The following is a 9,748-nucleotide window of genomic DNA, read 5'->3' as shown; positions in this document are numbered from 1 at the left end:
CCGAACAAGCCCCTCAGGGATCTCCATGCTCCCAGATGCAGGTACAGATTTTTGTCTGAATTGTTTTACATGTCTTTTGGTTGTTCTTACTTTAGTTTTTAAGCTTTTAATTGTTGAAGTGTTTGCACTTGAAGGTACATTTTGGCTGTGTTAAGGTCAGTGTAAGCACATGCTGGTTTTGGTCATTTAATGTAGTTCAGTCTCTCGCAGACACACTTGTCAGGTCTCATGTAGTTGTGGGGTCCAGTCTTTGGGCTTTTAGAAACACCTCTCGCACACACACTTGTCAGGTCTCATGTAGTTGTGGGGTCCACGCCAAGTGAATAATATTGTGCATATTTAATTACATTCATTTCATTTTTGTGTCCATAAACTTAAAAAACTCCATGTATGACACATGTCCTTGAATCTGAGGTCAGTTTGCCTTCTACTAGTCAAAGCAGCAGTTGGTCACAGGTCAGTTTATCCTGCCAGACTTCACCTTTACTTGTTCTTGAGTGAGGAGGTTCCAGTTAGGGGACATATTTATGACAGAAATCAGAGCCAACTTGAAAGTTTCAAAAGTAAGAATGATTATGAGTCAGATACAGGAAACATTTCAACATTTTGTCTTTTGTATCTGTCTGTAGTCATTGTAGTTGAGTTGAAATGGTGTTAAACTTATTCTTCAGGTTGGACAGTTGACTGCCAGTGCCTCCTCTGAGGCTGAACTCTCCACATCTGCCGAAGAGGCCCCTCAGGGATCTCCATGCTCCCAGATGCAGGTACTGATTTTTGTCTGAATTGTGTTACATGTCTTTAAGTTGCTCTTACTTTAGTTTTTAAGCTGTTTCTCTATGAATAATTGTTGAAGTGTTTGCACTTGAAGGTACATTTTGGCTGTGTTAAGGTCAGTGTAAGCACATGCTGGTTTTGGTCTTTTAATGTAGTTCAGTCTCTCGCAGACACACTTGTCAGGTCTCTTGTAGTTGTGGGGTCCAGTCTTTGGGCTTTTAGACACACCTCTCACACACACTTGTCAGGTCTCATGTAGTTGTGGGGTCCACGCCAAGTGAATAATATTGTGCATATTTAATTACATTCATTTCATTTTTGTGTCCATAAACTTAAAAAACTCCATGTATGACACATGTCCTTGAATCTGAGGTCAGTTTGCCTTTTATTAGTCAAAGCAGCAGTTGGTCACAGGTCAGTTTATCCTGCCAGACTTCACCTTTACTTGTTCTTGAGTGAGGAGGTTCCAGTTAGGGGACGTATTTATGACAGAAATCAGAGCCAACTTGAAAGTTTCAAAAGTAAGAATGATTATGAGTCAGATACAGGAAACATTTCAACATTTTGTCTTTTGTATCTGCCTGTAGTCATTGTAGTTGAGTTGAAATGGTGTTAAACTTATTCTTCAGGTTGGACAGTTGACTGCCAGTGCCTCCTCTGAGGCTGAACTCTCCACATCTGCCGAACAAGCCCCTCAGGGATCTCCATGCTCCCAGATGCAGGTACAGATTTTTGTCTGAATTGTTTTACATGTCTTTTGGTTGTTCTTACTTTAGTTTTTAAGCTTTTAATTGTTGAAGTGTTTGCACTTGAAGGTACATTTTGGCTGTGTTAAGGTCAGTGTAAGCACATGCTGGTTTTGGTCATTTAATGTAGTTCAGTCTCTCGCAGACACACTTGTCAGGTCTCATGTAGTTGTGGGGTCCAGTCTTTGGGCTTTTAGAAACACCTCTTGCACACACACTTGTCAGGTCTCATGTAGTTGTGGGGTCCACGCCAAGTGAATAATATTGTGCATATTTAATTACATTCATTTCATTTTTGTGTCCATAAACTTAAAAAACTCCATGTATGACACATGTCCTTGAATCTGAGGTCAGTTTGCCTTTTATTAGTCAAAGCAGCAGTTGGTCACAGGTCAGTTTATCCTGCCAGACTTCACCTTTACTTGTTCTTGAGTGAGGAGGTTCCAGTTAGGGGACGTATTTATGACAGAAATCAGAGCCAACTTGAAAGTATCAAAAGTAAGAATGATTATGAGTCAGATACAGGAAACATTTCAACATTTTGTCTTTTGTATCTGTCTGTAGTCATTGTAGTTGAGTTGAAATGATGTTAAACTTATTCTTCAGGTTGGACAGTTGACTGCCAGTGCCTCCTCTGAGGCTGAACTCTCCACATCTGCCGAACAAGCCCCCCAGGGATCTCCATGCTCCCAGATGCAGGTACAGATTTTTGTCTGAATTGTTTTACATGTCTTTAAGTTGCTCTTACTTTAGTTTTTAAGCTGTTTCTCTATGAATAATTGTTGAAGTGTTTGCACTTGAAGGTACATTTTGGCTGTGTTAAGGTCAGTGTAAGCACATGCTGGTTTTGGTCATTTAATGTAGTTCAGTCTCTCGCAGACACACTTGTCAGGTCTCATGTAGTTGTGGGGTCCAGTCTTTGGGCTTTTAGAAACACCTCTCGCACACACACTTGTCAGGTCTCATGTAGTTGTGGGGTCCAGTCTTTGTGCTTTTAGAAACACCTCTCGCACACACACTTGTCAGGTCTCTTGTAGTTGTGGGGTCCAGTCTTTGGGCTTTTAGACACACCTCGCACACACACTTGTCAGGTCTCATGTAGTTGTGGGGTCCACGCCAAGTGAATAATATTGTGCATATTTAATTACATTCATTTCATTTTTGTGTCCATAAACTTAAAAAACTCCATGTATGACACATGTCCTTGAATCTGAGGTCAGTTTGCCTTCTACTAGTCAAAGCAGCAGTTGGTCACAGGTCAGTTTATCCTGCCAGACTTCACCTTTACTTGTTCTTGAGTGAGGAGGTTCCAGTTAGGGGACATATTTATGACAGAAATCAGAGCCAACTTGAAAGTATCAAAAATAAGAATGATTATGAGTCAGATACAGGAAACATTTCAACATTTTGTCTTTTGTATCTGTCTGTAGTCATTGTAGTTGAGTTGAAATGATGTTAAACTTATTCTTCAGGTTGGACAGTTGACTGCCAGTGCCTCCTCTGAGACTGAACTCTCCACATCTGCCGAACAAGCCCCTCAGGGATCTCCATGCTCCCAGATGCAGGTACAGATTTTTGTCTGAATTGTTTTACATGTCCTTTGGTTGTTATTACTTTAGTTTTTAAGCTTTTAATTGTTGAAGTGTTTGCACTTGAAGGTACATTTTGGCTGTGTTAAGGTCAGTGTAAGCACATGCTGGTTTTGGTCTTTTAATGTAGTTCAGTCTCTCGCAGACACACTTGTCAGGTCTCTTGTAGTTGTGGGGTCCAGTCTTTGGGCTTTTAGACACACCTCTCACACACACTTGTCAGGTCTCATGTAGTTGTGGGGTCCACGCCAAGTGAATAATATTGTGCATATTTAATTACATTCATTTCATTTTTGTGTCTATAAACTTAAAAAACTCCATGTATGACACATGTCCTTGAATCTGAGGTCAGTTTGCCTTCTACTAGTCAAAGCAGCAGTTGGTCACAGGTCAGTTTATCCTGCCAGACTTCACCTTTACTTGTTCTTGAGTGAGGAGGTTCCAGTTAGGGGACATATTTATGACAGAAATCAGAGCCAACTTGAAAGTTTCAAAAGTAAGAATGATTATGAGTCAGATACAGGAACCATTTCAACATTTTGTCTTTTGTATCTGTCTGTAGTCATTGTAGTTGAGTTGAAATGATGTTAAACTTATTCTTCAGGTTGGACAATTGACTGCCAGTGCCTCCTCTGAGGCTTATTGAGGTTTTGCTTCAAATGTGAATGACTGCTCAAAGTGAGAATGTTAGTGTGAAATAAAACACTACACGTTGTTGTTTTCAATAAAGAAACATTTGCACATAGCAAGCCTATCCACCTCCATTTGCACCGACTAACCGATAAAGCATCGTTTGTGCTTAATTTGTAAATCAGGAGACTGCTGTTCTGGCAGTTCAGGTGTAGACAAAAACTCTCGGAATGCATCAAAAATCCACAGTGCCTCGACCACATTGGGCAGTTTCACAAGTGCTCACTGTTAAAACTAACCAAAGCTGTCATTACAAACAAGGGATTAGGTATTTACTTTTATTAATCAGAGCATCAAAATCAGCAGAGGAGGTGTGTAAAAACAGCTGTTTGCAGCTCTCTCTCATTGATTGCCCTTCATTCCACTTGTTTTCCTTCTGTTTGTGGATTGCACACAATGGGAGGAAATGGAATCAGGGCTAAAAGACCTATTAAAAAACACAAAACTGAACATATTGTGTCTGTCTATGGATCCCTTCCACTTTATACTATGGACAGTATTGCATCCACACAAGAACCCCCTAATTTGTCCTTGGCCTTTGTTCCTCAAAAAACACTATCATGGAGAAATACAAATGTTTATACTTTTTTATCGAATGTTTTACAGGTCGCCAAACTTTTAAGAATGTGGGAGAAAGAGGATGTCCGTGCTGTTGAAGCACATGATGTTCTTCATCACTTCATGTCGTGTCCCTGGGAAAAGCGACTGTGATAAGTGTTTTATTGTTGTTATTGTTTGTTTTATTGTTGTTTGGTCAAACCTGCGCTCTGGTATTTTTGTTCAAGACTTTTAACATTTTAATAATTGCATACTAAAGTGTAAATAAAGATTTTGATGTTTAAGATTCATCCAACAACCTAAGTTGTGGAGCAATCTGTTAAATTCAGCAAAATTAAAAAATACAGGACTGTACTGGTAATACAGCAACACGTGTGTAGAGAGTCTGAAGAACCTTGGTCTGACAGTTTTCATTAATAATACTTTTATGAGACTGATGTTGTTACAAAGTCTTGGGACTTTTGTCCTGTAATAATGACGACTTTAAATCGTGATACCTTTTATGAGTTCTTAATACAAGGTTTCGTATTGAAGCAAATTCTAATCATGAATTATATCCCAGAGCTCTAATCTATAGTAAGGTTTTAATGCTCAGAACATAATGACAAGACAGTGGTTGGCATGTATGGCTGTTAAAAGTTTACTATTTACACAATTGACCACAGCAGGTTAAAAGACTAACAATATAATAATACTGTAGTAGCACAAATAGTTCTTAAGACTTAATCAATATTGTATTGAATTCCAAATACTTAACCTAAGAACCTTAATTTTTTCATAACTTACCAGGCTCCAGCAGATGAATGTCATGTTCCACAAAGTAAGTTTAACCTGACTGTGTGTTAAACCCACAAAGACAGAAAACCCAGACAGTGTGTATATTGACCCCACTTATGACTAAAACCCTGACAAGTCCCCACACGGCTGGATCTGGTCAGGTGAAGGAATTTACTTTGTCTGATTGATAATTTGAAGTGACAGCTGTGTTGGTATCCACTACAGGATACTGCCTGATTTTTTTCAGTGCTGTACAACCTTCAGAAAGGGTGGATCCCACATTGCATGTTCTTGTCTTGTGTCCTTACAACGTAACAAAGACAAGGCTGTGTGTGTGTGTGTGTGTGTGTGTGTGTGTGTGTGTGTGTAGAGACAGACAGACAGACAGAGGTGAGGTGATATGATTGGGCGAGATGAGCCCCGTCAAGTGTCAGTGAATTTAATAACCCATGGGCCACAGACCAAGTTGTGTCGAGGGCTGGTGGGTGGTTATGAACAAACTCTTGCGCTTGTTTTTTTTTTTTTTTTTTTTTTGCCGATTGCATTATGCCGGCTAGACCAAAGCGAAAGGGGTTGGTGTTTAAATATTAAAATATCTAAAATATTTAAAGTAAATAAAAAGTTTCCGACTATCGGCCCAAATAGCACGTCGGCCCACCGGGAAAGTGCCCGCTATGTCAGATGGTCAGTCCGTCCCTGACCTCCACTGAGAAACCCGAGCCGGTAACATCTGAAAGGCCCAATGCCGGGATTCCCACAGACCCCTAAGCGCTTCAGCAGACCACCACACAGACAAGTTACCACCAGGAGAACATATGTTGGATATTATCTTATCATGGTTGAATTTTGCGCACGAGGCTACGCGCTGTTGCTTTGTTCGACCTTTGTTTTTATGTCAGCCGAACAATATGAAAACTACAATTTCAGAAATTTCTACAAGGAGGAGCTCATGCCCCTCACGGCTGCGTATGGATTGGCTTTGGACTATTACGCAGCAGAGAGGTGGACGTAATCGATCCATTATTTGGAATTGATTTTGCGCTTGCACCGGCTTCTTAGGGACAGCGTGAGATACTGCATGCTGCACTGTAGCAGCAGCAGCACACATGAAGAGCCGTCCTTTGCAGGAAACCTGCATCTCCGCGTCTACTGGTACGTTATGATGAGAGCGTCCTGTCAGAAGAAGTGCAGGGCGCACTTCCCCGCGCTGCAGTTCCCTGTCCCCGGCAGACGGATCCTGGAGGACTTCAGAAGAAGGTCCCCCTACAGGTATCTGCACTTTGCGCACTTCAGGGTGAGACACTCTGTTTAAGGACACCTTATATCGATACATCATACCCGTATCTTCATCATCACCCCTGACAAATGTTTTTAAAACTAAAATTATTTAAATTCTACCCAGAACATACTGTACAGCACTGGTACCGGTCCGTGGGCCATTTGGTACCGGGCCGCACAGAGAGACACACACTAATGATGATAATAGTAATAATATTAACAACAACAACAACAACAACAGGGGCCGGGATCCGACCCGGGATCTGACCCGGGACACAGACACACTAATAATAACAATATCAACAACCCGGGCTGGATCCGACCCGGGACACACACTGATGATAATAATAATGATGATAACAGCTGGGCCGGGTCAGCTTGAATTAAAGGCATGATCTGGTATCGGGATCTGACCCGACACACACACACACACACACACACACACACACACACACACACACACACACACACACACACACACACACACACACACACACACACACACTTATAATAATAATGATGGTAACAGTTGGGTCGAGTCAGCTTGAGTTAAAGGTATGAATCAGTTTTTCAGCATCTGACCCGGGATCCGACCCGGTACCTACCCGGGTCCGACCCGAAACTTTCCCGGATCGGTCTAAAACTTACCCGGGTCAGTCCCGGCAATGTCCCGGGAAATTTCCGGGTCGGTCCCGGGTAAGTTCCGGGTCGGTCCCGGTAAAGTCCCGGGAAATTTCCGGGTCGGTCCCGGGTAAGTTACTCGGGTCCGACCCGGGACCAGACCCGGATCCGAAGCACACTAATAATAATAATAATAATAATAATAATAATAATAATAATAATAATAATAATAATAATACGGCCGGGATCCGACCCGGGACACACACACACACACACACACACACACACACACACACACACACACACACACACACACACACACACCAATAATATTAATAATAAGAGAGAGAGAGAGCGTCGGTGTTGTTGTTGTGTGTTGGAATCCTGTCAGAAAGGAGGAAAGCAGTCCACTTTACCGCAGGTTTTACTGCATGTCCCTGTTCGATGTCGACACCACCGCTGTCATCGGCCACGGAAGCTGATGAAGACCCTGACGTGGCAAACATATCAGAAATTTTGCGCATTTGGCAGCCTTGGCTTGAAGAGCCAGGTTCTTTTTGTCTCGCAGTTTCTCTGCACCTCCTTTTCGTTTTCTCTCCGTGTTTCATGATATAATTGGGCGAGATGAGTTTCGTCAAGTGTTTAATAACCTATGGGCCGCAGACCAGCGTGTGTCGAGGGCCGGTCGGTGGTTATGAACAAACTCTTGCGCTGACTTTTTTTTTTTTTTTTTCCCAAATGCATTATGCCGGCTAGACCAAAGCGAAAGGGGTTGGTGTTGATGTGATTGGGCCAGCCCAATGTCGGGCCGCTGATCGACTGTCTGGTATTATGGGCCGGTCAGACCAATGTTTAAAATAAATAAAAAGTGGCCAACTATCGGCCTAAATAGCACGTTGGCCCACCGGGAAAATGCCCGCTATGCCAGATGGTCAGTCCGTCCCTGGGTGAGACACTGTGTTTAAGGACACCTTATTCAGGGGCGGAGCTACGGGCGCCCGCGTACGCAGAAAGAAATTCAAATAAAAAAAATTTAATAAAACGATTTTCACAGTAATGTCCTATATTATTAAAAACTCACTTGTTTGGGTCTCTGGTGCTGCCACACACATACAAAGTGGGAAACAAGACCGTCCGCGCTTTTTTGAGTGAGATACGGAGCTCTGTCAGCACCCTGCCTACAGCTTCCACACCAGCGTCCACACAAGCCGTTTGAATTCGGCGCTCGGTGTCTCTCCACCCAGCGCCACCTTCCCACAGATCCGCTGTTGGGTTATCGAAAGCACTGTGTCATGAATCATGTCCAGGCGTTGTTCTGTTATTGGCTGTAAAGAGGAGCACAAATCGCTCCATCGGACAGACAGAAGCCGACAGAAGAGCACCGTGGATTGAATTCATTTTTCAAGGCATGGACGTGCGTGCCATGAACTCTTCTTTTTTTTTTTTTTTTTTTTTTTTTTTTTCATTAATAGTAAAGGTGCATAAACTGCGTTCACATGTGTTTCCTCCATCCAGCCATCCACTTCGTTTGTGTCAGACAAGAAGATTTCTCTTCCTTCCTTCAAACTCCATTTAAACTGCATGTTTAACAGCCCAGTTTAATAATAATAATAATAATAATAATAATGATAATAATAATAATAATCCGGGATTAAGCCCCAAACCCCCCATTAGGTAGGTGCTGAACACTTTCTAGCGTAACACAGTAGTGATGTGTCGGTCGTGTGTCCACTCCTTATTCACCTTATCAATACATATCATACCCATATAGTCATCATCATCATCATCATCATACTGGTACCTACCCGGGTCCGACCCGGGTAAGTTCCGGGTCGGTCCCGGTAAAGTCCCGGGAAATTTCCGGGTCGGTCCCGGGTAAATACCGGGAAATTTCCGGGTCGGTCCCGGTAAAGTCCCGGGAAATTTCCGGGTCGGTCCCGGATAAGTTCCGGGTTCAATTCCCGGGACCAGACCCGGATCCGACCCAGACACGCACACACTAATAATAATAATAACGACAATTCGGGCTGGGATCCGACCCGGGACACACACACACACACACACACACACACACACACACACACACACACACACACACACACACACACACACACACACACTAATATTATTATTATTAATAATAATAATAGTAACAACAACAACAACAACCTGAGAAAGAAAGGAGTAAAGGAGTCCAGCTTAACGCAGGTTTTACTGCATGTCGTATGTCCCTGTTCCATGTCGCCATCCTCCACTGTCATTGGCCACGGGAGCTGATGACGGCCCTGCCGTGGCAAACATAGCAGAAATTTTGCATATCTGGCAGCGTTGGCTTCTTTTTGTCTCGCAGTTTCTCTGCACCTCCTTTGCTGGCTTTGGCTTTGCTGGAAAAAGGAGAATTTAACAATGTAAGAATCAGGATCTATTGACATTTTGTCAGGGAGACGCCATTGTCAGTCAAATGTAAGTTAACCACGTCTGCAGTTTCACTCTTAATGAATAATGAAATACATTGTTTCCCTCTAACTTTAATATTTCAACCTTTTGGGGAGCATGCTTATTCGCTTCTTGCTGAGAGTTAGATGAGAAAATTGATACCTCTCTCGTGTCTGTCATTAAGTCCTGAGCAGACCGGCAGCCATGGCTGTGTCTCAGTAGGTGCGGCAGTTGTCCACTTGTCAGAAGGTCGGTGGGTCAATCCATGGCCTTGACAGT

Source organism: Chaetodon trifascialis, chromosome 5, assembly GCF_039877785.1.
Source record: "Chaetodon trifascialis isolate fChaTrf1 chromosome 5, fChaTrf1.hap1, whole genome shotgun sequence".
Classification (NCBI taxonomy): domain Eukaryota; kingdom Metazoa; phylum Chordata; class Actinopteri; order Chaetodontiformes; family Chaetodontidae; genus Chaetodon; species Chaetodon trifascialis.
The sequence above is the reverse complement of the archived record's forward strand: the minus strand, read 5'-3'. Positions refer to the sequence as shown.